Genomic DNA, 27,895 nt, shown 5'->3' with positions numbered 1-27,895 from the left:
TTTATTTTTTCTCATGATCCATTGCTTCCATTGATTATACAGGGTTGGACAACTGAAAGGAGTCACAGCAAATCACAGGTTTATGCTCATATGAAGCTTTAATAAATATAAAAAGGCACAGAAGGAGAAAGAAAGTGTAAACAGTCATGAAGTTTCCTGAATATTTGTAGGCACAGAAGCTAGTGTCTTTTCCTAGTCACATGGTATACACTTCATCTTTTGTCCATTTCAGGGAGCTCAGGCATGAGTTTACTATGGCATGTTTTATACCTCATTGGTTAAGAAGCTATCAAGCCCAGCTATGAAAGTGGTTTGTAATGTGCAAACCATGCATCTAAACTCCAGGGGAGTTTCAAATTTTTAATAGTGCATTACTAATCACAAGTTAGCACATCTCATCCTTATTTTGGCCAGGGGTCAGACCAGCTCTCAAAGCATACTCAGAGATTAGCATAGAGTTTTCTTAGTCCCAGGTGTAAAATAACTCTATTCTATTCTTACACAGTATCTAAACTGGGCAAGCCATTTAAGACCTCTGTGGTTCAGCATTTATATTTTAATATCTTAATAAGATATTAATAATATTAATTAATATATTAATGATAAATAAGTCAAGTTTCCCAACCTACTGTTAAGAGAATAAGCTTCTATTGGTAGCCAGCAATTTCTGCTTATGCTCTGACGCATTCTCAGCAACCAAAATGACCTTCTCTTTCCAGTTGGGTAAAATCAGAAGTGTCCTTCATGTGCCCTCTAAGCTGAGGTTTTTGAAATCTACCAATGCAGAGTCAGAAAAAGTATGAAAAACTTATTTAAAGACAACCATTTCAACTTCATTACGATTCATTTTCTTGTGTTGTAGACACAAATCGACTCTTTCCTTTTTCTCCTTCCATCTCATATGCCATAGCCATTTCTTGTCTTTAAATGCCTAGAGGCTGAGTAATGTAGGTGTTGCATATATTTTTAAATAATATGAAATGGAGACTTGGGCAAAAAATAAGTTGATCTTCTCAAAATATACTGCTCTCTTTTTTATCTTTTTTGACAGCATACGAAGTATGTTGCTCTTATTGTTGCAAGGTTAGCAGTCATTACAGTATTTTTTCTCTGTATAAACTAAATATTTTTCCTCAGTTGTCCAAATATATGAATAGATTTGAGTCCGGCAATTGCTAACACTTAAGCTTAAGTCACTATTGACTTTAAATTAATCTGCAAAAAACTTTTTTAAAAAACAAATAAAGAAAACTTGCATGATAACGAATATATACAAAGTTGTATGATAGATAACATATGTATACGTAAAGATATATATATATTTATATATATTTTATATATATATCTATATATAATTGTGATAATTCTCTAAGTTGGATTGAAATATCCTAAAGTAAATATTAAAACATTTGTAAATGGAAATACTTGTTCTCTTAATAATATTAGATTGGCTTTGATTTATACTCATGTAGAATGAATCACAGTAATTATATAAGAACAAAGTGATTATAACAAAAACAGTTGATAAAAAGATTTGATTATAAAGGTTTTATGTATTAAATGTATACAAATATATCCATATTCCTTCAACTTATTTTGTTCTATCTGATCTTAAAGTTCTATTGTCTTCTTTTTGCAATTCATAGTTCTGGCATCCAGAAAGTATGAATGGCAACACAACAGTCTATGTACACATATAGTCCAAGACATATGTGTATTTGTTGATTAAAAAATACAGCATTTTTGTTACTTTGAGAATTTCTCTTTAACCATGATGATGATTTAATGTGTTTTTAAAAATATTATCACCAAAGAATATGAAGAAAATTAAAGTAGCTAAAATATGAACAGTTAAAAGTTATAAGCTTAATAACTGCAAAATAGAATTTTTAATAAGCAATTTAGATCATCATATTCATGGTGGTCATTATAACCCTCATAATAATGAATGCTGGTGTGCTGACCTCTTAAGGAAGAAAGTTGTATTTATTGTAATGTTGGGTACAAAAAAAATATGTTAGTGTACGTACACTGGAACACCCTATGTCTTGAGATAATAAGCATGGGGAATTAAGGTAGTGTTCCCTAATTGAATTGAATAAAGACATAATTCCAAAGGCCCAAAGTTGGCTTTCAGGAACTAAGTGTTGCTAGAGTACTTGAAATACACTAGGTAAAGGAAAAATAGAATAAAAATAAGATTAACTTGAAAAGGAAGCCACAGGCCAAAGTATATAAAATCTTCCCGGCCATAATAAGGGCTTGGAATGTTTTCCAAGTGTGGTAAAGAGAGCTAGTGTCAAGAGAATAACAAGTTCTAGATTATGTGTTTAGGAGATACTCTTGAGCTGCTGCTTGGAAAATGTTAATTGAAGAGTAAGCACAGATTTAAGGAAAACAAGAAGGAGGTCATCACAATAGTCCAAGCAAAGGATAATGTGACTTGATGTATGTTGTTTGCATTGGGATTGGAGATAAATTAATGAATTTAATATGTATTTATAATATAGATATGAAAGGAAGTTCCCCTCATAATCCTTCAAGAAGATAATGAAGGAAACACAGGAGAATGTAAAAGAATAAACCTTTTTAGTTGTAGTTGAAGAGGAAAACACTCTACATACTCAGCATAATTATATTCATCTATTCTAAAAGTTGAAACCATAAAAAAATAATTTGTATTTACTGGACATCACTGTGACCTATATTGGGACCCCTTTCAAATATAAGTTTCTGGAATAACCCTTTTGAAATTTACCGCTTTACTACCCTACAGTCTACTTCTCTCTCCTGATGAGTTTTAAGATGTTTCATCTTCATTACCTGAATGTTATGAAACTCATCCTCTTCTGATCACAAGACAAGTTTTGGTAGGTCTTATATGGGCCCTAATTTGGGTGTATTAAGAAATCACAGTGTGTTGTCCCCAGAATCTGGCATATTAATACTGTTCTCCTTCCTTCTTACTGAATATTATAAGAATTACAAGGTCTTATTACATTTTGAGGTGTTTTTTTTTCCCCTCTTTATAATAGGATGAGGAAAATGAATGAGTTTAACATGAGTTTAGCATGAGGGATATGCACAAGGATTAAGTAAACTGAGAGCTGAAAGGTCCTATTATATTATCAATATAAAGGCCAATAGTGACCTTAAGAACAGATTAGTGGAGAGATAAGAGTCAAAAAGATAATAACGTGTCATGAAAAGGTAGGCATGGCACACATAGGCAAACTCTTTGGAATATGTCTAGAAAGAGACTCTAAGAAACAATGTATTGGATAATGTAAGATGAGGGAACAAAGGAGCATATTATTTAGAAATATTTTAAGGTGTTGTGTTAGAAACAACCCAATACTGGGGTGCCTGGGTGGCTCAGTTGGTTGAGCCTCCAGGTCTTGATTTCAGCTCATCGTTTGTGAGATCAGGCCTGCTTTGGGCTTTGCACTGACAGTTTGGGATTCTCTCTTTTCCTCTCCTCTGCTCACCTCACGTGTTCTCTCTCAAAATATATAAACATTAAAAAAAAAAATTGAAAAACCCAACTGTTAAATAGCTTGATCAGATAAGTAGGGTAACCAGAAGGCTCTTAATGCTTTCCAGGGAGGGAGGGATACACTTCTGGATGTCTTTTGTTAAGATGAAGACTTAGTTCAGAGCAGGCACACAGATGATTTTTCATAACTTAATACAGTAATTACCCAGTGTATCTAAGCCAAATATCGTACCTTAAATAATGATGGCCTTATTTGTTTTGGTTATTAACCTTAGACAATGGTCACCTCCATTTATTAAACTTCATATCAGAAGATCAGTATCATATAATCTATTTATTCTGCTGACCTTAGTGATGCTTAAACCACTTGTACATTATACATTTTATTTTTCTATACAATTGAAAGATAATTTGGATATTTTTAGTATTATGTAGGTGATATTGGAAACATTTAAATTTAACAATTTTATTTTCCTAAGACACATACTCTCAGGAATTGTCAAATATCAAAACCCAAATGCTAAAATGTCGCAGGAGAGTTTAGATAGCTAGAGTCCCCTTTGATATTGAGAGGACCTATTATTGCTATTACCTAATTTTTTTCAAAAGCAAGTGAATTGTGTCTGGACCTTAGTACTTCTAATAAAGAAAAGTTCAGATCAAGCAAAATTTATTTTAATCTTATGGAAAAGAAATTAAGTCATGAGAATTTTGAAGGTAAGAAAATGATTTGAAGAATTTTTAAGAAGAGTTTCCCATTTACAGATTAATAAATAATAAAAATGAATGCAAAAGGATTAAAATTATAACAAAGTAATCTTGATATCTAGTTCCAGTTTCTTAAATATGATATTAAGTACATGATTATAAATTATTTTTACTAACACAGAAGAAAAAATAAGATGAAATTTAATTAGTAGGAACATCAGCGTATTGATATATCTGTGAAACATTATTTTTTGGGGTATTTTTAAATTCTGGTATCATTAACATACAGTGTTACATTAGTTTCAGGTGTACAATGTAGTGATTCGGCAATTCTATACACTACTCAGTGCTCATCATGACAAGTGTACTCTTAATCTCCTTCACCTTTTTCACCTATCCCCCACCCTCCTCCCATCTGGCAACCACCAGCTTATTCTCTATATGTAGGAGTCTGTTTTTCTGTTCAGCTTTTTGTTGTTGTTGTTGCTCATTTGTCTTATTTTTTTAATTCCACAAAGGAGTGAAATCATGTACTTTTATGGTCATTCTCTGACTGACTTATTTGGTATAGCATTATACTCTCTAGATCCATCCATATGTTGCAAATGGCAAGACTTCATTCTTTTTTATGGCTGAGTAATATTCCATTGTAAATATATATACCACATGTTCTTTACCCGTTCATTAGTCAATGCACATTTGGATTGCTTTGATATTTTGGCTATTGGAAATAATGCAAAAGGGTTACTTTTTCTCCCCATCTTCACCAAAACTGGTTGTTTCTTGTATTTTTGATTTTAACCATTTTGACAGGTGTGATGTGATATCACATTGTGGTTTTCATTTTCATTTCCCTGATGATGAGTGCTGCTGAGCATCTTTTCATGTGTCTGTTGGCCATCTGGATGTGTTCTTTGGAGAAATGTCTGTTTGTGTCTCCTGCCCATTCTTTAATTGGATTATTTGTTTTTGTTGTTGAGTTGTATAAGTTCTTTATATATTTTGGATACTAACCCTTTATAGGATATGTCATTTACATGTACCTTCTCCCATTCAGTAAGTTGTCTTTTAGTTTGTTGATTGTTTTATTTGCAATATAGAAGCTTTTTATTTTGATGTACTTCCAATAGTTTATTTTTTTAATGTTTATTTATTTTTAAGAGAGAAAGAGAGAGTGGAGAGTGGGGGAAGGGCAGAGAGAGGAAGACATGGAATCTGAAGCAGGCTCCAGGCTCTGAACTATCAGAGTAGAGCCTGATGCGGGGCTGGAACTCATGAACTGTGAGATCATAACCTAAGCTGAAGTAACCCAAGCACCACCAATAGTTTATTTTTGCTTCTGTTTTCCTTGTCTCGGGAGACTTAGCTAGAAAAATGTTGCTACAACTGATTCAGAGAAATTACTGTCTGTGCTCTTTTCTAGGATTGTTATGGCGTCAGGTCTCATATTTAGGTCTTTAATTCATTTTGAGTTAATTTTTATGCATGGTGTAAGAAGGTGGTCCAGTTTTATTCTTTTGCATTTAACTATCCAGATTTCCCAACACCATTTTTTGAAAAGACTGTATTTTTACCATTTCATATTCTTGCCTCCTTGGTTGGATATTAATTTGCCATATAATCATGGATTTATACCTGGGCTCTCTTTTCGGTTCTGTCGATCTATGTATCTTTTTTTTTTTTTTTAATTTTTTTTCAACGTTTTTATTTATTTTTGGGACAGAGAGAGACAGAGCATGAACGGGCAAGGGGCAGAGAGAGAGGGAGACACAGAATCGGAAACAGGCTCCAGGCTCTGAGCCATCAGCCCAGAGCCCAACGCGGGGCTCGAACTCACGGACCGTGAGATCGTGACCTGGTTGAAGTCGGACGCTTAACCGACTGCGCCACCCAGGCGCCCCTTGATCTATGTATCTTTATTTGTGCCAATACCATAATTGTTTTAATTGCCACAGCTTTGTAATATATCTTGAAATCTGAGATTGTGATTCCTCCAGGTTCATTCTTTTTTTTTCAAGATTGCTTTGGCTATTTGAGGTCTTTTATGGTATGCAAATTTTAGAATGCTTTCTTCTAGTTCTATGAAAAGATGTTGGTATTTTAATAGGGATTGCTTTAAATCTATAGATTGCTTTGGGTAGTATGGACATCTTAATAATATTTGTTCTCCCAATTCATGAGCATGGGAAATCTTTCCATTTGTTTGTGTCATTTCCAATTTATTTCATCAATGCTTTATAGTTTTCAAAATACAGGTCTTTCACCTCTTTGGTTAAGTTTATTCCTAAGTATCTTATTATTTTTGGTGCAATTATAAATTAGATTGTTTTCATAATTTCTTTCTGCTACTTCATTATCAGTGTTTAGGATTGTATCATATTTCTGCATGTTGATTTTGTATCCTGTTATTATACTGAATTTATTTTTCAGGGGGAGAGCTCTTTCAGATTTCTATATATAGTATCATGTCATCGGCAAATAGTGAAAGTTTTACTTATTCCTTACCAATTTAGATGCCTTTTATTTCTTTTTCTTGTCTGATTGTTGTGGTAGGACTTCCAGTACAATATTGAATAAAAGTGGTGAGAGTGCATATCCTTGTGTTTTTCTTGACCTAGGGGCAAAAGCTCTCAGTTTTTTACCATTGAGTATGATGTTAATTGTGAGTTTTTCATTTATGACCTTTATTATGTTGAGGTATGTTCCCAGAAGATCTATTTTGTTGAAAGTTTTTCATAAATGGCTGTTGTGCTTTGCCAAATGCTTTTTCTTAATCTTTCAAAATGATCATATAGCTTTTCTCTTTTCTCTTCATGTTTATTGATTTGTGAATGTTGAACCATACTTGCATCTCAGGAATAAATCCTGTTTGATTGTATTGAGTGATTTTTTTAATGTGTTGCTGGATTTGGTTTGCTAATGTTTTGTTGAGGATATTTGCATCTAAGTTCATCAGAGATATCCACCTGTAGTTCTCTTTTTTTACAATGTGTTTATCTGGTTTTGGTATCAGGGTAATGCTGTCCTCATAGAATGCATTTGAAAGCTTTCCTTCTTATATTTTTTGAAACAGTTTAAGAAGAGTAGGTATTAACTCTTCTTTAAATGTTTTGTAAAATTCACCTGTGAAGCTGTCTGGTCCTGGACTTTGGTTTGTTGGGAGTTTTTGATTACTGATTCAACTTCATTGCTAGTAATTGGTCTGCTCAAATTTTCTATTTCTTCCTGAATCAATTTTAGGAGGTTCTGTGTTTCTAAAAATTTATCCTTTTCTTCTAGGTTATCCAATTTTTTGGCATATAGTTTTTCATTTGTTGACACATAGTTTTCTCTTTTAATTTTTTTTATATTTCTGTGGTGTCAGTTGTTATTTCTCCTCTTTCATTTCCAATTTTGTTTGAGTTCTCCTTGGCTCTTTCTCTCTCTTTTGTTGTTGTTATTGTTGTTATTGTTGTTTTGAGTCTGGCTAAAGATTTATTCTGTTGATTTTTACAAAGAAATGGCTCTTGGTTTCACTGATCTTTTTTTTGTTTGTTTCTATTTTGTTTATTTCTGTTCTTATTTTTATTATTTTCTTCTTTCTCCTGGTTTGGGGTTTTGTTTGTTCTTTTTTATAGCTCCTTTAGGTGAAGGTTAGGTTGTTTATTTGAGATTTTTCTTGATTCTTCTGGTAAGCCTATTATTGCTTATATTACTATAAACTTCCCTCTTAAAACAGCTTTCACTGCATCTGAAATGTAAAACACAATTTTTAAGAGTGGGAATTTTTAGGTAATTAGTTTGTAGAGAAAATACCAGTTGTTGGAATACAAAAAGAATATGAGAAATAAAAAGAAAACCACATACAATTGTTTTACTTCAATATTGTGCATCAATATCAGGGATTGGAGAAATAGAGCTAAAATTGTAGAAATGATTAAGTAGTGATGGATTTTCTCTAAACTCTAGTGCCTAACATAGCGTTTGGTTTCTTGTTGAGTATGTCCAGACCAATTGTGTGAGTAGCTGTATTCTCTGCTCTCTCTCTTCCTTGGGTTTTGCCCATTTTCTGGGGCTGATTCTTCAGGCTTTCTTTTTATTTTGAGCAATCCCTTAGCTTCTTCCAATTCTGTTCTTTTCTTAATAAATCCAGAATCATTATTAGTAATTGCTGGAAAGTTGCATATGTAAAATCCCCCTAGCTCTTTCTTACATCCTTATTTTGCAGCCTAGCCATTTTGAATAATTTGTATACTCTTTTGCAAACCAGTTCCTTTGTACATTTTGCTCTTTCCATCTAGATTGTTTTCTTTATTTTCCTCCCTTTTTACTACTTCATCTTTTCACTTAAGTATTTATTGTTCTTCCTTAAAGAAAATCCTAAGAACATCATCTTTAAAAAAAAAATAAATTTTATTGAAATCCAAGTTCGTTAACATATAGTGTAATAATGGTTTCAGAAGTAGAATTTAGTGATTCATCATTTGCATATAACACCTAGTCTTCTTCCCAACAAGTGCCCTCCTTAATGCCCATCATCCATTTAGCCCATCCCCCAACTCAATGCTCCTCCAGCAATCCTCAGTTTGTTTTCTGTATTTAAGAGTCTCTTCTGGTTTTCCTTCCTCTTTTTATCTTATTTGTCTTTAAAACATCTTCTTTTCTTGAAAGCTGTTTCTGATGCCCCAGGCAAAATAATGTTTTCATTTTTAAAATATTTACTGTTTTTGTCTATGTGTTCCTATAAAATGGATAAGTATAAATAAATATTGCCAGCATTATGTTATAGATTAAAAGTATCCAAGAGTGTCTGGCATAGTAAGTACTCCGTAAATGATATTATCATCATTATTATTAAACATATTAAACATATATGTAGGTTTAAAAACCAGTGCCTCACTTTTAAAAAGGTTTCTTATTCTGTACAAGCATTTTTCTATAAAAATCCAATGGCCCATATCTGAAGTCCCCTATATACTTTTCCTGTGTTCCTTATTTTTTATTCTATCTCCTTCCCACTGCCAATCACCAAGTAAGAGATCTCTCAGCAGTATATGCAAAGACTTTCTAATCCATTTAACTTCTCCGGAAGTATACTATAGATTGACACACTAAGACAATAAAATATGAAAAATTCTGGGCCATGACTTTACAGTAGTCTCTGGTGGTTTCCATGTTGTACAATGACTATGAGGTTTAAATTACTGGGAGACTTTTACCAAGGGGGTAAAACCCTTATCAACAATTCAAGGACTCTAATGTGATTGTCAGGAGAAGATAATGAGCAATGGAAAAACACCCCTGGCAAAATAAATTAAAACCTCCACAGACTGATCCTAGTTTGTGATTTTGCCTGAGGCCAGTATTGTTTTAACACTACTCTAGATATATTAGGAAACAGGTCTCTTTTTTATCCCTTGCTATGGGAACCATTGGTAATGCTAAGGCAAATATTAAGTAACAGTTCAGTTAACCTATGAACATTTTCCTGGGGTGATTTCTGTTATTTTTCTAGGCAGGGTAAGACAGTGAGGTGAAAAGACAAATGTGAAAACAGAATAGATTCTATTTTTGTTTTCATTTTGACTTCTATTTTATCTCTAGTTTTTTTTGTCAATGGGAATTTAAGTTAATCTTCAATTCTGAAATGTAAATTTAAAAAGTTAGATCAGATGTTCTCTCAGTCCACATCTCTCTTCCCAGATTTTGTGTGACATTCTATGTTCACTTACATGCAAAAAAACACAAAAACAAAACAAAACAACAACAACAACAACAATAACAAAACAAAGGTGGTGGCATGTGATGACAAAGTTCATGACAAACTGCAGAGATGCTTAGAGGAAACATTATATTGAAATGTGTACATTTAAGAGCATATATTTTTACAATTGTGTAAATTCATGTCTTTTCCAATGTTCTTCTCAACCAGAAACATCTCATTTCTGCCTTTCCTCAACCCTAAACCTAAATCAGAACTATTATCCTGTATTTTTCTAATCCTGTAGGATTAAATACTCTTGAAATTGATTTGGTTACATAATCACATAGAATGTTACAATTATACTGTTTAGTCAGCCCTTTTAAGTGGGGTTAGGAAGATTCTTTCTATTTCTAGGTCATTTAGAAACTCTAATGAGAATAGGAATCCAACTTTTCAGAAAAGTACATATACTCACAGAACACACAATATTGCATGTGATCTCATTGGATGAGGTGGAAAAGCTATGAAGGATCCATAGCCATGGTACTGGGAAGACAGGCAGTTTTGAATAAAATATATCCTTTGTCATTTCTACTTATTCATTGTTAGACACAACCTCAAAAGACTATCATTGATGGACCTCCTTCATTTTATTTACTCATTTCTAACAGTGTAACAAAATAAAATACCAGTATGCTAGATAAATAGAGGTTCATAATTATCCTACTATAAAAGTAATAATGAATGCCATTTGAAAAATAATTGAGTTGATTGAATTATGCCATCCAGAAATCATAAAATTAGTGATTTACATTAAAGAAGTTATGTGTTATATACATACATCTTTAAGGTACTAACAGACACGTTTCCTCTTCCTCTATTCCTTCATACTAAAGCAACTAGCATAAAATTTTCAGATAACTAAACCTCTTTTTTTTCTTTCCAGAAGTGTTATTACACCTATAACACAAATGGGAAAGTATAAATATGCAAAAACTTTCACTATTCTCTTTTATTAAAACTGTTTATTGTCATAGATTATAACTTGAAATCATTGTCAAGTCTTATATAAAATATTTAAAAAGTTTTAAATTAACATAAATCTAATAACTTGTATTTATAATAAAATTGGCATGATTTAATGCATAGAGGAAGATAATTGTATTAAGTGGTATTTCATGTTGATTTGAAAAGATTCAGCCTCCATACTTTTCATGGAACAATACTTAATTTATAGATTTTTTTAATGTATTAATATATCTCAACAACATTTAATAGGATACAGATTTCTAGCATGTTTAGTATGTGTTTGAAAACATACATTTAATATGTATATCACAATAAAATTTGGCTGGCAAAAATTAAAAAATGTATCCTTTCAATATTACCTAAATATTTGCATGAAACTTATTTTCATGATATGCAGATTTATGGTTCAGAATTGGGACGAATTTGTGTATTCCAATTTTGAGATTGCATGATTCTATAAACATTACAAGTAAAAGGTATAATCAAATGTATCAAGATAAAATATATCATAATAAAAGTTGGGTGACAAAAATTTAAAAAATTCAGTATTACCTAAATATTTGCATGAAACTTATTTTCATGATATGCAGATATATGGTGCAGATTTGGAAAGAATTTGTATATCCCAATTTTGAGATTGCATGACTCTATAAGCATTACAAGTAAAAGTTAGGAACATAAACTCTTTAAAAAAATTTTTTTAATGTTTATTTTATTTATTTTTGACGGAGCATGAGCATGAGCAGGGGAGGGGCAGAGCGAGAGGGAGACACAGAATCTGAAGCAGGCTCCAGGCTCTGAGCTATTAACAAAGAGCCTGACATGGGGCTCAAACTCACAGACTGCGAGATCATGACCTGAGCCGAAGTCGGACGCTCAACCAACTGAGCCATCCAGGCGCCCCGGAACATAAATTTTTATAGCACTTTAATATTTTCTTCCATTTAAAACATAAAACAAAGCCATATAATATTAAGAATGAAAATCTGACAAGCAACAGGTTTACATTTAAAAGAAGAGCTACTTTGACACTTTTTCAGTTTTCTTGATCACACATTTCACACAAAATATATATATTCTGACATATTTGAACAAAAGTTTCACTTTCATACAGATATCATAAATACACTTAATTTCTAATGTATTAATCCTTAAAATTATTTTCATACATTTTTAGGCAGTATTTAGTTATAACACCCAATGTTTTGGGGGGAACATAACTTTATTGATATGCTAATCAATGGAGATTTAAAATAATTGTAAAACTTTGGATAATGCCTAACTTCTCATATTTATACATATATTGAGGAAAATAATTTTACAGTCAAGTAAAGTATTATATATACTAGGGCTAATGAAGATTTCTGGCTATTGTGGCACAGGGGGCTGAATTAGAACTCTCTTATTAAAACACATAAAATCCTGGATACTTTCTAATACTACATTTTAAGTAATGTAGAAGTAGAAAAAATAAACAAGAACACCCTATCAGATGAGCACAAACTGAACCTGAGTAGCTCACAAGATTTTAAAAGGCAGAAGACATTGATTGTGGAGTTGATAGTTTAATTATAATGGATGGCAGGAGATGATTCCTAGACTCTTGCCAAAAGGGAAAGCTGAAACTGAGCTTGCAGCTGAGCTAATTGTATAAAGTAGATTTGCAAATCTCTGTCACATCTGTGAAATGGATTATAAATTTTCCACCCATCACCCTTAGGAAGCTGCAAATATTCTTGTTATTGATCAGAAGTAAGCTGGGAATAATACTATTACTCTTTTCAAAAAGTGAATAGGGAATAGATTTCAGTACATATGTTGGGCCCCAAATCTCACCAAATGCTTGGCTCAGTAATTCCAACCTAAGACATTATTCTTAATATTACATCAAGACTAGGTATCTCATATGTGTCTACACCAAAGAAAATTGCTGGGTCTTCCATCAACTCAACTGAAGTTGAATCAAAGAAAAAAAAATTACAGATGAAGCAACAAAAACTTGGGTAATTTCCTCACTAAATACAAGAAACAATATAAAAAATTGAAATGGTTTCCAAAATAAGAATGTCTAAAATGTAAATAAGCCAAAGGAAGTAGTAGAAACCATAAGGCAAGTACATGTCAGAATGAGAAAAGAATAGGTGTATTAGAATAAAAACCATTGTATAAATGGAAAATTGCCATAGACATGTTAACACTTAGACTAAATACATCTAGAAAGAGAATTTGTTTTAGAAGACAGATCAAAAGCAAATACACATACCAGGGGCAGAATTATTACAGTTATGAATTACAAAAGAGACATAGTAAAGCAGAAAATAACAAGAAAAGGTCAAATGTCCAGTAGGAATGTTTTTAAAGATATGTTGAAAATGGAGAACAACAATATTTAAAATCTAATAGTACATAATTTCCTATGATTGAAAGAAAGTGAGTCATCTCTAAAGGATTCAAATGCACAATAATAATAATGAGCATGCATAATAGTAAAAATGCAGATTACTCTCCAAAACAATAAAATCTTAATGGCTATCATAAAAACAAAACAAAACAAAATGGATTACTCGTGAAAGAATGACTTCTTGTCAGCAACCTTATTACCATAAGTCAACAGGAGAATCTCTCCAAATTACTATTAGCCAAATAGAATTAATGAATGAGGGTGAAATAATATTTCCAGATATGAAAACTCAAATTAACAACTGGCTAACCATGATATTACTGAAAATAAATTATGTGACTGTTCATGTATAAATATTGAGTAAAAAACTTTTTTTTTATTTTTTTGGGAGAGAGAAGGCTTAAGTGAGTGAGGGGCAAAGAGAGAGAAAGAATCCCACAAGGTGCACGGAGGGAGAAAGAAAGAGAAAGGCTGGGCTCACCTAGGGCTCGTGCTCACCCAAAGCGGGGCTCATGTCCACCTGAGGAGGTTTTGAGCTCATTCTATGTGGGACTTGAACTCACGAACTGTGAGATCATGACCTGAGCCGAAGTCAGATGCTTAATGACTGAGCCACCCAGGCGCCCTGTAAAATCATAGATTAATGATTAATCATTGAGGTTTAAAATTCCAACAGTAATAGAGAATGTGAGAAGGTAGAGACTAAAGTTAAAGTTTTTACAGATTTTTAAATACTTGAATTACAAGAATGAAATGAATCAATTTTTTAATACATTAGAATGGATGTGAAACATTTACAGTATTAACAAAGAAAAGAATGTCAATTTCAAAATCAGTAGAGGAAAAAAATCAAAAAGAAAAAAAAAAAAGAATAAGAACTAATGCCCTTAAATATAGAAGAAGGAAAGAAGGAAGAAGAAAAAGAATTTAAAAAGTATGACGGTAGGGGTGCCTGGGTGGCTCAGTCGGTTAAGCGGCCGACTTCGGCTCATGTCATGATTTCGCAGTCCGTGAGTTTGAGCCCCGCGTCGGGCTCTGTGCTGACAGCTCAGAGCCTGGAGCCTGTTTCAGATTCTGTGTCTCCCTCTCTCTGACCCTCCCCCGTTCATGCTCTGTCTCTTTCTGTCTCAAAAATAAATAAACGTTAAAAAAAATAAAAGTATGACCGTTAAAATATTCAAAACATACAGGTATCTCAAAAATCAATATATGAAACAATATTAAAACAGAGCAAAGATTCCATCTTAAATTCCTATAAAACCATATTTTAAACACAATTATATCTTTAAGCATATGTCTGAATATGAGAAAATAAATGTAAGTTTAAACCCAATGGAAAAGAACACTTTTGAGAGAAAAAGCGATATTGTGTGAGAGAATAGAACAGAGGATGTTTAAAAAGCCTTATAAACAAGAATTATTAAAGTTGGGATCCATTTTTTTTCTGGGGACTCCATGAATCCCTTGAAATTAAACACTAAGGTAATTTTTATGAATGTATTTAAGAATACATTTATTTGTTTATTTTTGAGTGTGAGTCCACAGCTTTTGTCACGTTGTTTTGAGAATTCTGGACTTCAACAACAAGTAGAATGATTGCTATAAAGGAAATATTTTAGAAAAAAAAAAAAAAAAACAACAACAGTGGTTAATGTGATACATAACATTAAACTAAAAGGAAATGAGACTATATCATTTCCAAAATAAGAGTTCTGGATACCAATGCTTCTCAAATGTTAAAGGCTTGGAATATTCATGCTTAATTTATTTCTGTTATAATTTTTTAGGTTGTTTGCAGACCATACTTTAAGCACATTGTTTTAGTCACAGAGGCTTCATTGGTTATTATTTGTTATTATTAATTTGCCGGAAGATGTCTTACATAGTTCTACACAAATTCTGTAACAGTCAAAAAAGTATGAACAAAAACTGTTGTCAGGGAATTCTGAGTTTAGTTTTTGCCCTTCCTTGGCTGTTAGGTGAGCTACCAATGGAGAAGAAAAGAAGGGATATCTGTAAGCCTATCATATTCATATACTTTGTTGTTTATTTATCTGGTTAATAAACCTTTACTGAGATACTTCCAACTACCATGCACTCTGAGCTGCCATAGATCGATAAGACTGAATAAAATCATAAAGTTTCCTTGTTTCTATTTGAATATACTGAGAAAGACAGCTATTATGTTTGTAAGTAAAGTCTGATAACTTTATTTGGTTAGTCATCTAAAGCATAGTTTATTGCATGGTTAAGGTATTATTTTTATTACTTGTGGCTGTAAATTTCAGAGTTATTTCTTCTGGGATAATGTCTCAATTTATAATTATAATTTTGCCTGTCCTCACAATTCTAGAAGTTAATTATGGACAAATCTTGGGTTATGTGGATTTTTTGTTTGTTTATTGTTTGTTTGTTTTTCTCACACCAGGATGCAGAACTGAATGGGAGGATTCACTTGGGAGAAAGTATCGTTGACTGAGAAAATAACATTAATAGATGTCACTGACATTTGTTGATTACTTAGCAGATGTCAGGCACAGACCTGAATGCCTTATGTATATCATGAGAGAGATACAGTTTAGTAACTATCCAGTGTCTCAAAGAAAGGAAGGAGACACTTGGGATCTGAACTTTGGAAATTGACTCCAGGGCCTCTGTTCTTCAAAACTCTACAAGACTTAGAGGCAAATTAACCAGTGAACAACTGCCTTTTAAACAGCAATCTACTGTTGTTTTTAATTTACAATGTGCTGATAAAATTAAAATACAAATAAGCTACTAGGAACACAAAACTAAAAATATACAAAGTAGAAACGCAGTGTATTTTATATTTATCAGAAAAACTTTTCCTATATCAAAAAGCTATAAAAGTAAATCATAATTTATCTACAATTTTCAAATTATATGAAATTTTAAAATCCCTTATCAAGAACTTGTAACAAACAATTTGCAAAATAACACCACCCCAGAGACATAACTTTGAGTAGAACTCCATTAAATCCATCCCATTTGGTGGGAATTTGATTTTTTAATATATTTATGTTATTTTCCCACTGAGGATAAACTGAGTGGTGACAATGAAGAAAAACATACATAAAATTGCCTGAAACTTATGATAAAAAGATATTTTACTAATTATGAAGAATTGGCATTTTATGCAATGATTTCCATTGATCTTACATAACTAACAATAATTTGGAAAAACAACACTGAGCTAAGAAGAATCAAAGGAAAGGGCTACTTTTAGTGGGTTTTTTTGCCATCTCTTAAATATACCTACACTTGAGACAAAGAATTAGGGCTTAAAAACTTATTCTTCTGATAGTGTGATGGAAGAGACAAATCCAAATGCGTATTCCAGGTGAAAACTCAGGTTCAGAGAAGCTGTCACTATGGGTTTTTTTTTTAGCCTATTATCCTTACTTTCTGGAGAAAAGTGTGTTTGATTTCACCAAGTGTAGACAGTCTCTTGCAATACATTTGTAATACATCATGTTTTTGTAATCCAAAGGCTGTCGAATGTCATCTTTAGTGGCCTTCTGGAGGGTCTTTGTCACCAACAGTTGGACCTATAGTGACATGAAAACATAATTTTTACTCCCTATTAACAAACATCAATTATCAAATAGTCTGTTTCGTGCCTATCTCAGTATAAAAGTTTTTTTTAACGTATTTTAATCTTGGAGAAAGCACACCCTAAAGTGTTCATAATTAAAAATTTCGAGTAGCTACATTTGAATGCAATAAGATAATTTTACAGGAAGCAAGCATTTTTCTAAATTGACATTTTGTGTATAACTTAGTAGAAGAGAAGACTTAACAAGTTGTCCTTGAAAAAATAATTCAGATTTTATCAATCCATAATTTATAGACAGAAACTCACTGAAGATAACAGTTTCTTTTCAAAACTGATGGTATGAGGGGCGCCTGGGTGGCGCAGTCGGTTAAGCGTCCGACTTCAGCCAGGTCACGATCTCGTGGTCCGAGAATTCGAGCCCCGCGTCGGCTCTGGGCTGATGGCTCAGAGCCTGGAGCCTGTTTCAGATTCTGTGTCTCCCTCTCTCTCTGCCCCTCCCCCGTTCATGCTATGTCTCTCTCTGTCCCAAAAATAAATAAACGTTGAAAAAAAAATTAAAAAAAAAAACTGATGATATGATAGGTAATTCTGATTAAAAAATAAGTTAATTCATGTAAGGTAAGCTTTAGAAGGGAAATTTTTACATGGAACACAACAAATAAGTATATTTTACAAATATCATAAAAAGGAATATGAAATAAAACTTTTATTAAACTTTTTTCAAAGTTATTATGCTATTAATATTTGTATACAATGCATTTCTATATTTTATCTAAGTATAATTTAATTCCAAATGATAAACAGCAAACAGGATACATCTGATACTCCACTGAGGAAATGAATGATAAAAGTAGTGACGTGAAACCATTGGGTAATATAAAATGTTATTATGATTTAAAAAATAAATTTTACTTTTCAAAGCAGTTTTAAGCTTACAGAAAAGCTGAGTAAAACGTAGTTTCCTCTCTATTCCCCTGTCCCCTCACCACCTGGTTACTTCTGTTATTAACATATTGCATTTGTATGGTGCATTTGTTATAATCAAAGAACCGATACAGATATTTTATTACTGACTACATACCCTAGTTGACATTGCTATTCATTTCTTGCATTGTATAGTTCTGTGAAATATCTTGTATACATCATTATGGTGTCATTGTCATATAGAACAGATTCATTGTTGTAAACATCCTCTGTGTTCTACCTATTCATCCCTGACCTTCTCACATATCTTCCTATAGCCGCTGCAACTACTGATCTTTCCATTATGTCATATGGTTGTAATTGACCAACGCTGCCTTAATGTTCTCCTCAGCTTAAATTAACTTTTAGACGGGTTTCTTTCCGACTATAAACCCCTACCCTTCCTTTTCTTAGAACATTTACTTTAGAAAACTTGTACATTCTTTCTCTGCCACTTTGAAACATTTGTATATTTTCTCCCAGCCTCTAGCCAGTTTTGTAACCCCAGCAAATGTCTTTATTAACAATCTGGTAACCATGTCTTTGAAATGTAAACATGGAAGGAGATGGTAACACTGTCTTCCTGTGCCAAGGTAGGAGCCTAACTTCCATGGGCACCAAACAAACACAGATGGCCTAATTTAAGAGAAAAACTTTTGATCAGAAATAACCTTTACTCAAGATTAACTCAATGTTTTGCACACGTCTCATTGATCTGCCTCCTCTCTGACTTCCTCTAGAACATTTCCACTAGACAGCCTCTGTGCTTAAAAGACGCTTCTGATTTTCGCTTCATTTGGAGTTGAGTTCAGTCTCTCTCTTCTACTGCAGTAGTCTTGAATAAGTCTTTCCTACCTGTTTAACTTTGTCCAGGGCAAATTTTATATTGACAAAAACATACAGTTATATAGCTTTTCAGACTTTTTTCTTTCACTTAACAATAGGCACTTAAGTTTCTTCTATGTCTTTTTGTGACTTGATGATTTCCTCTTATAATATTCCTTTGTATGCATGTATCATGGTTTGTTCACTCACTTTTTGAAGGACATCTTGGTTATCTCCAATTTTTGCCTCTTAAGATTGATGCTGCTATAAATATTCATATGCAGGCTGCGGTTAGGTATTTACTTTGCCAGGTTGATTAGGCTCTGGCAAAACCCACATCAATTAAATTAAGCTCTGGCAAAACAGATTTTCCTTAAGGAAGATCTTTGTTAAGGAGAACAAGCATGCTCTGCTTTTTAAAAAATGATTACTTCTCTACTATGCTTACTGGAAGTATGAGGGGTTTTTCTCTGCTTTTTAACCCTGAGAATTTGGTGGAGCTTCCAGTAGTAAAACTCACAAAAGCATGGAGACATCTGGTAGGGCCCCCAAGAGTTACAATCTTTTAAGGTAGTCAATACTTAGTTCCTAGCATTTACTCAATTACCCAGTTTAAGTGTTCCTACCAGTTTCTAGTTTCAGTGACAGTTTCTGCCCCTAGTGAGCTGTGATTCTTTCAATTTATATTTGAAATTTATATCTCAAGTTTTCAGTATGGCAGTTTTGCACTGTGGTTTCAATCCTCTGATGAATCTAAAGAGAGTTGATTTTCAGTTTGTACAGATTTTTTTCCTGTTGGCAGGAAGGAAGTGAGAACTTCCAAGTTTGTTACATGTCTGACCAGAAACTGGAAGTCCTGATGATTTGTCTTTAAATAAAAGTACTATAAAATTACTTACATTCATCTTGTATACTATATATATATATATATATATATATATATATATATATATATATGAAGTAAATGAAATAAGATCATAATGTAAAATTCCATTCTGAATGATTAGTCAAGTTTTTCTTAAGAATACATGAATCAACTACAAGGAACATTTCTAAACTGAAAATATGCCTCCATAGAAATCAGGATATCTTGTTGATGTTCATCAATCTATCAAGGAACTATTTATGTGACTTTCAGCTCTCTGAGCATGGATTTTTTTTCCTATAAAATTAAAAGAAAGAATTTAGGCTACATATTCTCTAAAGTTTGGCAAATGATAAGGATTCATTATTCTTCAAGTAATACTCCTGTACACTGTCATTTTAGAAGACAGCCTATCTCTGAATTTGTGCTATTTCACTACTGAATACTATTTTAAGAATGACTGCAAAGAGTTAAAAGCATTTCCTTTATTTTCTTGATCTTCAAGTCCATTTTTATTTTCTTCATTCTCCTTTGAGATAGTTCAGTCAGCACTTTTACTATTTACAGACCAGGCTAAATATAGATGGATAAAAAGGTTAACACAGAAAAGCAAAACAGTTGGAAGAAAAATAGATGAGACATTTAAATTCATAGCTAAGGAAACTTCATGAAGCTCTTGGGTTATACGAATCAGAAAGGAAAAGAAAAAAAAAAGAACACCAAGAATCACATAACAACAATATTTTTAAACCTCAAATATTTCCTCTAGGAAATAATATGAATAAAATATATTTATAATTATAATAGCTTTTGATCTCTTCTGTAATATGATTCATGAACATTAAACCATAATTTTTTTGTAGCCTCTACTTGCCACAGGGGATTAATGGCAGATGATAATATGTACTAACACCCTCTTATAGGAATAGGTCTACTCTCAAAATATATTTTGTTTCAGTCAGTTCCTTTTTCTTTCTCTTTATTTATTTTAGGTTTGGGATGTTTGGGAAGGGGACACTGTTATTTTGGTCATTTTGGAAACTGGTAATAAGCTTAGTGATAATAGAACTTTAAATCAAGTACTGTTTGTGGATAAAGATGAACAGCTTTGAGGTGCCTAGGTGAATCCATCAATTAAGAGTCAGACTCTTGATTTCAGCTCAGGTCATGATCTTACAGTCCTGAGATCGAGTTCCATGTCCAGCCATGCACTGGGCATGGAGCCTGCTTAAGATTCTCTCTCTCCCTCTTTCTCTGCTCTTCCTTGTGTGCACACACATGTTCTCTCTCTCTATCAAAAAAAAAATTTTCTTTAGGGATGAACAGCTTTGATACTCCTCTTGTGCATCAAATATTACAAACCGCACTTTACATTTCAGTTTCACATATAAATCATGAAATATAAAATTCTAATTCATACTTGTAATACAAATAGGAAAACTTTTTTGTAGATTATACAATCAACTAACAGTTTTTTTTCTCTATAATATGTCTACTTTAGGTGTTAGTAAATGACAAACATGGTATATTAGAAATTTTCTCTTGCAGATATTAATCAGGGAGTTCGAAAAAATTAGCACCTTAAAGGGCTAACCATTTTTTCCCTTTAGTCAGACTATTTTCTCTTGATTTAAGTGTTACATTGAGAAGAGAATCATTAACTGCCAATTCCAATATTAAAAAAAATGATTTAGAGTAATGATTTAGTAATTTTAGTAATGATTTAGAGAAGTGGATAGTAAAGGTGCATTATAACTTGTAATTTAACGTTAAATGGTGCAGAAGAGAGGACATTTCAAGTCCAGCTAAAAGTAAGCCTTTACTAAGATTCCATTTTATAGTAAAGGAGATGGCTAACTTGGCCTCCACATGCATAACATCAAACTCTTGACTGTACATCATTAGCTGAGTACATATATCTTTGGATTCATATATCTTTCCTTAACAATACTTGAGGAGATTTGTTAACTTGTTACTTTGGGTCCATATTGCAAAATCATCTAAAACAAGCAAAGGAACATACCAACATATGTTATATTGTTAACCAGAATTTTGGAATAAATTATGTACAATGTGCTAAATAGTATATCTAAATGGCAAGATTTGGATACAGTGAATAGAACAGTTACATACATAAAACTTATGAAAAGAACAAAAAAGCATAGTACTCTAGCATCTTCTTTACTTCCAGCATCTCTTTTTCTCTTTTAAGACATATTAGCTTTTGCTCCAGTATTAATAAAAAAATTCAGGGCTTAAAACAATAAATATTTATTTCTTGAATTTATTATATGAGTTGATATGGCTCTACTTGTATTGCCTGGGTAATTCTTGGCCACACTGATTGAACCTGACTCATTTCTAACGTCTTTCCATCCTATTATCATAGCAGAAAGCCAACGCTCAAGGATGGATTAAGGTAGCAATGCATATTCAACCAAGTAATGACATCTAAAATTACGGCTTTGACATGTCATACATTACATCCATGTGAATGCCATTGGCCAAAGCCAGTTATGTGGCTAGCTCAAAATTAGCAGGTTGGGGGAATATATTCTTTGTGCCGAGAAACAAGGTGGTGGTGATTAGGGAACTTACAAGGGTAAACAAAATGTGAGCAAGAGTTCTTGCAGGGGATCAAAAAAGAATGAAATCTTGCCATTTGCCACAACATGGGAGGAACTAGAGTGTATTATGCTAAGCGAAATTAGTCAGAGAAAGACAAATATCATATGACTTCACCCATATGTGGAATTTAAGGTACAAAACAGATGAACATAAGGGAAGGGAATCAAAAATAGTATAAAAACAGGGAGAGGGACAGAACAGAAGAGACCCTTAAACATAGGGAACAAACTGAGGGTTGCTGGAGGGGTTTTGGGTTGGGGATGGGCTAAATGAACAAGGGGCATTAAGGAAAACACTTGTTGGGATGAGCACTGGATATTATATATAGTGGATGAATCACTGGATTCTACTCCTGAAATCATTATTGCATTATATGCTAACTAACTTGGATATAAATTATAAATTGAATGAATGAATGAATGAATGAATTAAATAAATAAATAAATAAATAAATAAATAAATAAATAAATAAAATTTGTGCAGGGGCACTTGGGTGGCTCAATCGGTTAAGCGACTGACTCTTGATTTCCACTCAGGCCATGATCTCACAGTTCGTGAGTTCAAGCCTTACATCAGGCACAGTGCTGACATTATGGAACCTACTTGGGATTCTCTTTCTCCCTCTTTCTCTGTCCATCTTCTGCTCTCTCTCTCTCTCTCTCAAAATAAATAAACATTTAAAAAATAAAAAGAATTAGTACAATCATAGTTTTGTGTACAGTAGGTCTTATTTGTATATGATATTGGTATTATACAATGTTTTTCTCTTACAGATTACTATTTTATGTAAAAATGGGTTGTTGTCTACTACTGTTGGCTATTTTATTTTCTTATCCAAATAGCAGAAGTCTTAGTCCCTCAAGTATAGTTCTGTTTTATTTGATTGTGCATATGACACTCTTTCTATTCCTGTCTCTAATATGTTCAGACACGCACATGTACATGTGTGCATACACAGGTGCACACATACATAAAATACATACAAATCTGAAACATAAGATAATTTGATCTTTAAAAAAAAACTTTATAAAACTATTCCTTCTTTTGCCCCAGGGAATGATTTTTCTAATTCTCTATCAGTGCTTCTATGCTGATACTCTTGTTTTCCCTGAGGTATCCACAACATGGAGAAGGTTTGTCTAATCTATCTTTTTTTTTTTTTCCTGGCCTAATAAAAAATTGTCTTCCACTAATATGACAAGAAAGAAATTCTCCACTGCACAGGACTCCTTAATTTCTTATACTACCTGTAATGTAATGTTAAATATTTCCTTTGATTTGTTTCCTATTTAACCATTTAATAACCCTCTTGATTTTTATCAAAAAATGTGACCAATTGTATCTAGTTACAGTGCTGCAGAACCAGAGTGTTAGGTGGCTAAAGTAAGATCCAGGAAAGATTAATGGGATGAAAATAAGCATCTACTGGAGAGGTCCATGGTGCTTTGGTAGGATGAATTATTAAAAGATAGAACACTGTTGGGTCACCTGAACATCTCAGTTGGCTAAGTGTCCGTCTTCGGTTCAGGTCATGATCTCACAGTTCATGGGTTGGAGCCCTGCATTGGACTCTGTGCTGACAGCCCAGAGCCTAGAGCCTGGAGCCTGCTTCGGATTCTGTGTCTCCCTCTCTCTCTCTGCTCCTCCCCCATTCACGCTCTCTCTATGAATGAATAACATTAAAAAAAATTTAACAATAGAACACTGTGCAGTCAGGGAGAATGGGGGCTTAACTTACTGTAACATGCACATTCAGGTTAATGTGACCTCATTAAGTCACACTAACTGTGTATCCTAAGAATGTCACAGGCTGCTGAGTTTCATTATACCAGACATTCAAGGTAAATGACAATATGCTGGTGTTAAAAACCTTATAAATTTACTATTTTTGCCCAAGGATTGCTTATCCAGAGAAGACATAATAAAATTCTAGGATATCATATTTGTTGGTTTTCCGGGGACAAGTATCAACCTCATTCTGAGTAAGATGAACTTAAGGCACATTTGTTATACTCAAATTAGATACTTTTGTCTGGAAAATTAAAACTATTTTGAACATTGCTATTCCATGCACATACTTTTTTTATTTTGTTTTTTATGAATCTTCAGCTTATTTGCTTTCTTCACTTAGTAGAAGTATCTAGTGTATCCAACTATCTATTCATGTAGTATAAATATGTATCTGCATATATGCATAAATATATGTGTATGTATACCATTCTTGGTTTTCATTAGGAACATATATCATGATCTTAAATCATACCATGTTGCATATTGATATAGTTAGAAACTTACCAGTGCTATGGTTTAAATGTTGGCTTCTCCGAAAATCTATATGTTGAATCTTCATATTCAGTGTGATGGTATTAAGAGGTTGGGGTCTTTGGGAGGTGTGTATGTTGTGAGAATATAACTTTCATGAATGGGTTTTGTGCTCTTATAAAAAAGACCCCACAGAGCTCCCCAGGCCCTTCTGCCATGTGACGACACAGCAAGAAGGCACTGGTTATGAAACAGGAAGAAGGCCCTCACACAATAGTGCTGACACCCTGATCTGAGATTTCTCACCTTCCAGAGCTTTGTGAAATAAACTCCTGTTGTTTCTAAACTACCAGTCTCTGGTATTTTCTTATAGTAATCTTAATGGATTAAAACAACCAGTTAAATAATCTTAGGGCTAGTGAAATAATTGATCAGAACCAGAAAGTTATTCAAAACTGAACTGCATTCAATTTCACTAGATAAATAGGAACTATTTATCTTAATATGTGGGTATATGCCTGTGGAGACTTGCATATTTCAAAACAGTGAGCAACAAGGTGTTGCTTGACCATTTGTTAGTTAATGATTATTTATCTCTTAAAAGAAGTAATTATTAAACCAGTATTAAATAGGCATGGCATAAATACAAGGTTTGAGTCCCTTCATTACTATGAAATAATTTACAAAGAGGTGAGAGACACACGAGAAGGAGAGAATAAAGTGCTTCTATCTCATATCTTTACTTTTTTTGAAATTACAGCTTCATTGTGATAAAATTGAAAAGCAATAAATGCCACATATTTAAGGTGTGAAATTTGATTTTGACAAATGTATACATTTGTGAAACAATTACCACAACCAAGAAATTCATTCCCACGGGTTTTCTTGTGCATCGTTTAAACTTTCTCTCCATCCCTCCCTGACAACTAGCCCTTGTCTACAAGCAACAATTGACCTGACCATAAATTAGTTTGCATCTTCCAAAAATTTATATAAATGGAATAATATATTCTCTGGCTTCTTCCACTCAGCATAGCTATTTAGAAATTCATCCATCTACTTAGTATGTATATATTCCTTTCATTTCCTTGCTGACTTGTTTTCCATTCTATGGTTTATGCATCTATTCCCTAGTTGGTAGATGTTTTGATTGATTCCAGCAATTGGCTATCACAAAGAAAATAGCTATAAATAGTCACATGTAAGTCTTTGAACAAATATTTTCATTACTGCTCAGTAAACAGTACTATAGTGGCTAGATGATATAGTAAGTGTATATTTAACTTTTTAAGAAGCTGTCAACTGCTTTCCAAATAAATGATACCGTTTTGCATTCCTGCCAATAGTGTTGCTCCATATCCTTGACAACACTTGTTATAGTTAGACTTTTAAATTCAGTCATTCTAATAGGTTCTTAGAGATAGCTCATTTGGGTTTCAGTTTCTACTTCCCAAATATTTAGTGATGTTGAGCATCTTTTCATGTGAATATTTCTCACCTATCTTTCTTATTTGGTGAATTGTCTATTCAATTACTGTTCCAATTAAGAAAAAAATACTGTTTTCTTATTTTTGAGTTTTGAGTGCTCTTTATGGATGCATTCCTTTATTTTTTATGTCTTTAGGTTGGTTCTTCCTTTATTTAACAGAGTTATAAAAAGAGCAAAAGTTCTTCATTTTGATGAAATTTAATTAATCAATTTTTTCTCTAATAGGTTGTGCTTTGGTGTGCTTACTTTTTTTATAACTCAGAAATATTTGTCAATCCTAAGGTCATTAAGGTTTTCTTACAAGCTATCTTGCTGAAATTTATAGTTTCAGCTATTTTTTAATTATTTATTTATCAAGAGAGAGAGAGAGAGAGAGAGAGAGAGAGAGAGAGAGAGAGAGAATCCTAAGCAGGTTCCACTGTCAGTGCAGAGCCCAATGCAGGGCTTGATCCCACAACCCTGGAATCATGACCTGAGCCAAAATCAAGAGTCAGATGCTTAACCAACTGAGCCATACATACACCCCTAGTTTCAGGTATTATATTTAGGCATATGATAAAAAAATATATATAAGCTAATTCTTGTACACTGTGGAATGTAAGGAAAAAAATTATTATTATTTTTCATTTTGCTATCCAGTTGTTCCAGTACCAGTGAATTTACCTTGGCATCTTTTTCAAAATAAACTGAATATATATGTATGGTCAATGTACATCTGGATTTACCATTCTCTTCCATTCCTGATATTAGTATTTAGTAATTCCTGTCTTTTATTTTTTTCCTAGTTCTGGTTGGAATTCTATTCACTACATAATCTTCTCAAATAGCCAATTTTTATTTGGTTAATTTTCTATATTATGTTTCTCTGTTTTCTATTTCATTGCTTTCTGTTCTTATTTATCATTTCATATTAAGTACTTATTTTCGTGTTATTATTCCTTTTTGTTTTTTCTTATTGTGCAATTGAAAGTTATTGTTTTAAGAACTTTTTTATATTTAATATAATTGCTCAGTGCCATAAGCATCCCAATACACACTGCTTTAGCTGCATTCCCAAATTATAATATAATGCATTTTATTTTACTTCAGTTTAATAATTGCACAAATTATTAAATGAATTACTCAATTTATTAAATGACTCATGGATTAATTAGACTTATTCTATTTATTTTCTATAGAATGAGGATTTTCCAGACTTCTGTTACTTACTTCTAATCTTATTCCATAGTGATCAGTGAACATATTGTGTGACTTGAATATATATTTTTTTAATTATCAAAGCTTGTTGTATGGCCCATGTCATTGTCATGGTATCTTGGTAAATGTACTGCGTGTACCTGAAAAGGTGTGCATTCTGCTGTTTCTCCTATAAATGTTAATTAGGTCAAGTCGATGGGTAGTCATTACATTCTTTTATAATTTCTTTAGATCATTATCTCGATTATGGAGAGGAGATATTGAATCTGGCTATAATTGTGGGATTATCTGTTTTTCTTTGCAGTTTTACCAGTTTTTACTTCACACACTATATCCCCTTAAGGAAAAAATAACTGTATGAAATTACTTTTTAATTCCTTGTGATAATCTTTTTATTTTGGAATCTATTATGTCGGATACACCTATATGTGCCTTTGGATTTTTTTTCACTGATACTATTATGTTATATCTTTTCCCAACCTTTCTTTGAAAACAGATTTATCTTTATATTTAAATAGGATTTATTTAGGTAATATATAGTAGATATTTTTTCCTAGTGTGATCACCCTTGCTTTGTAATTGGGGTATTTATGTCATTTATATTTAATTTGACTGTTAATATTTTTTCAGCCTTTTCGGAGAGATTGCTGTTACTATTATGTTCTTTATTGGCTTATTAGATAATAATTTAGTTTTGTTTTCCTATTTTTATAGGTAAAACTTGATTTTATATATATATATATATATATGGGAAACTCAAATATGTATATGT

This window comes from Herpailurus yagouaroundi, unplaced genomic scaffold, assembly GCF_014898765.1.
Source record: "Herpailurus yagouaroundi ecotype Mexico unplaced genomic scaffold, PumYag 164, whole genome shotgun sequence".
In the NCBI taxonomy this organism is placed as follows: domain Eukaryota; kingdom Metazoa; phylum Chordata; class Mammalia; order Carnivora; family Felidae; genus Herpailurus; species Herpailurus yagouaroundi.
Note: the sequence above shows the minus strand (reverse complement) of the source record.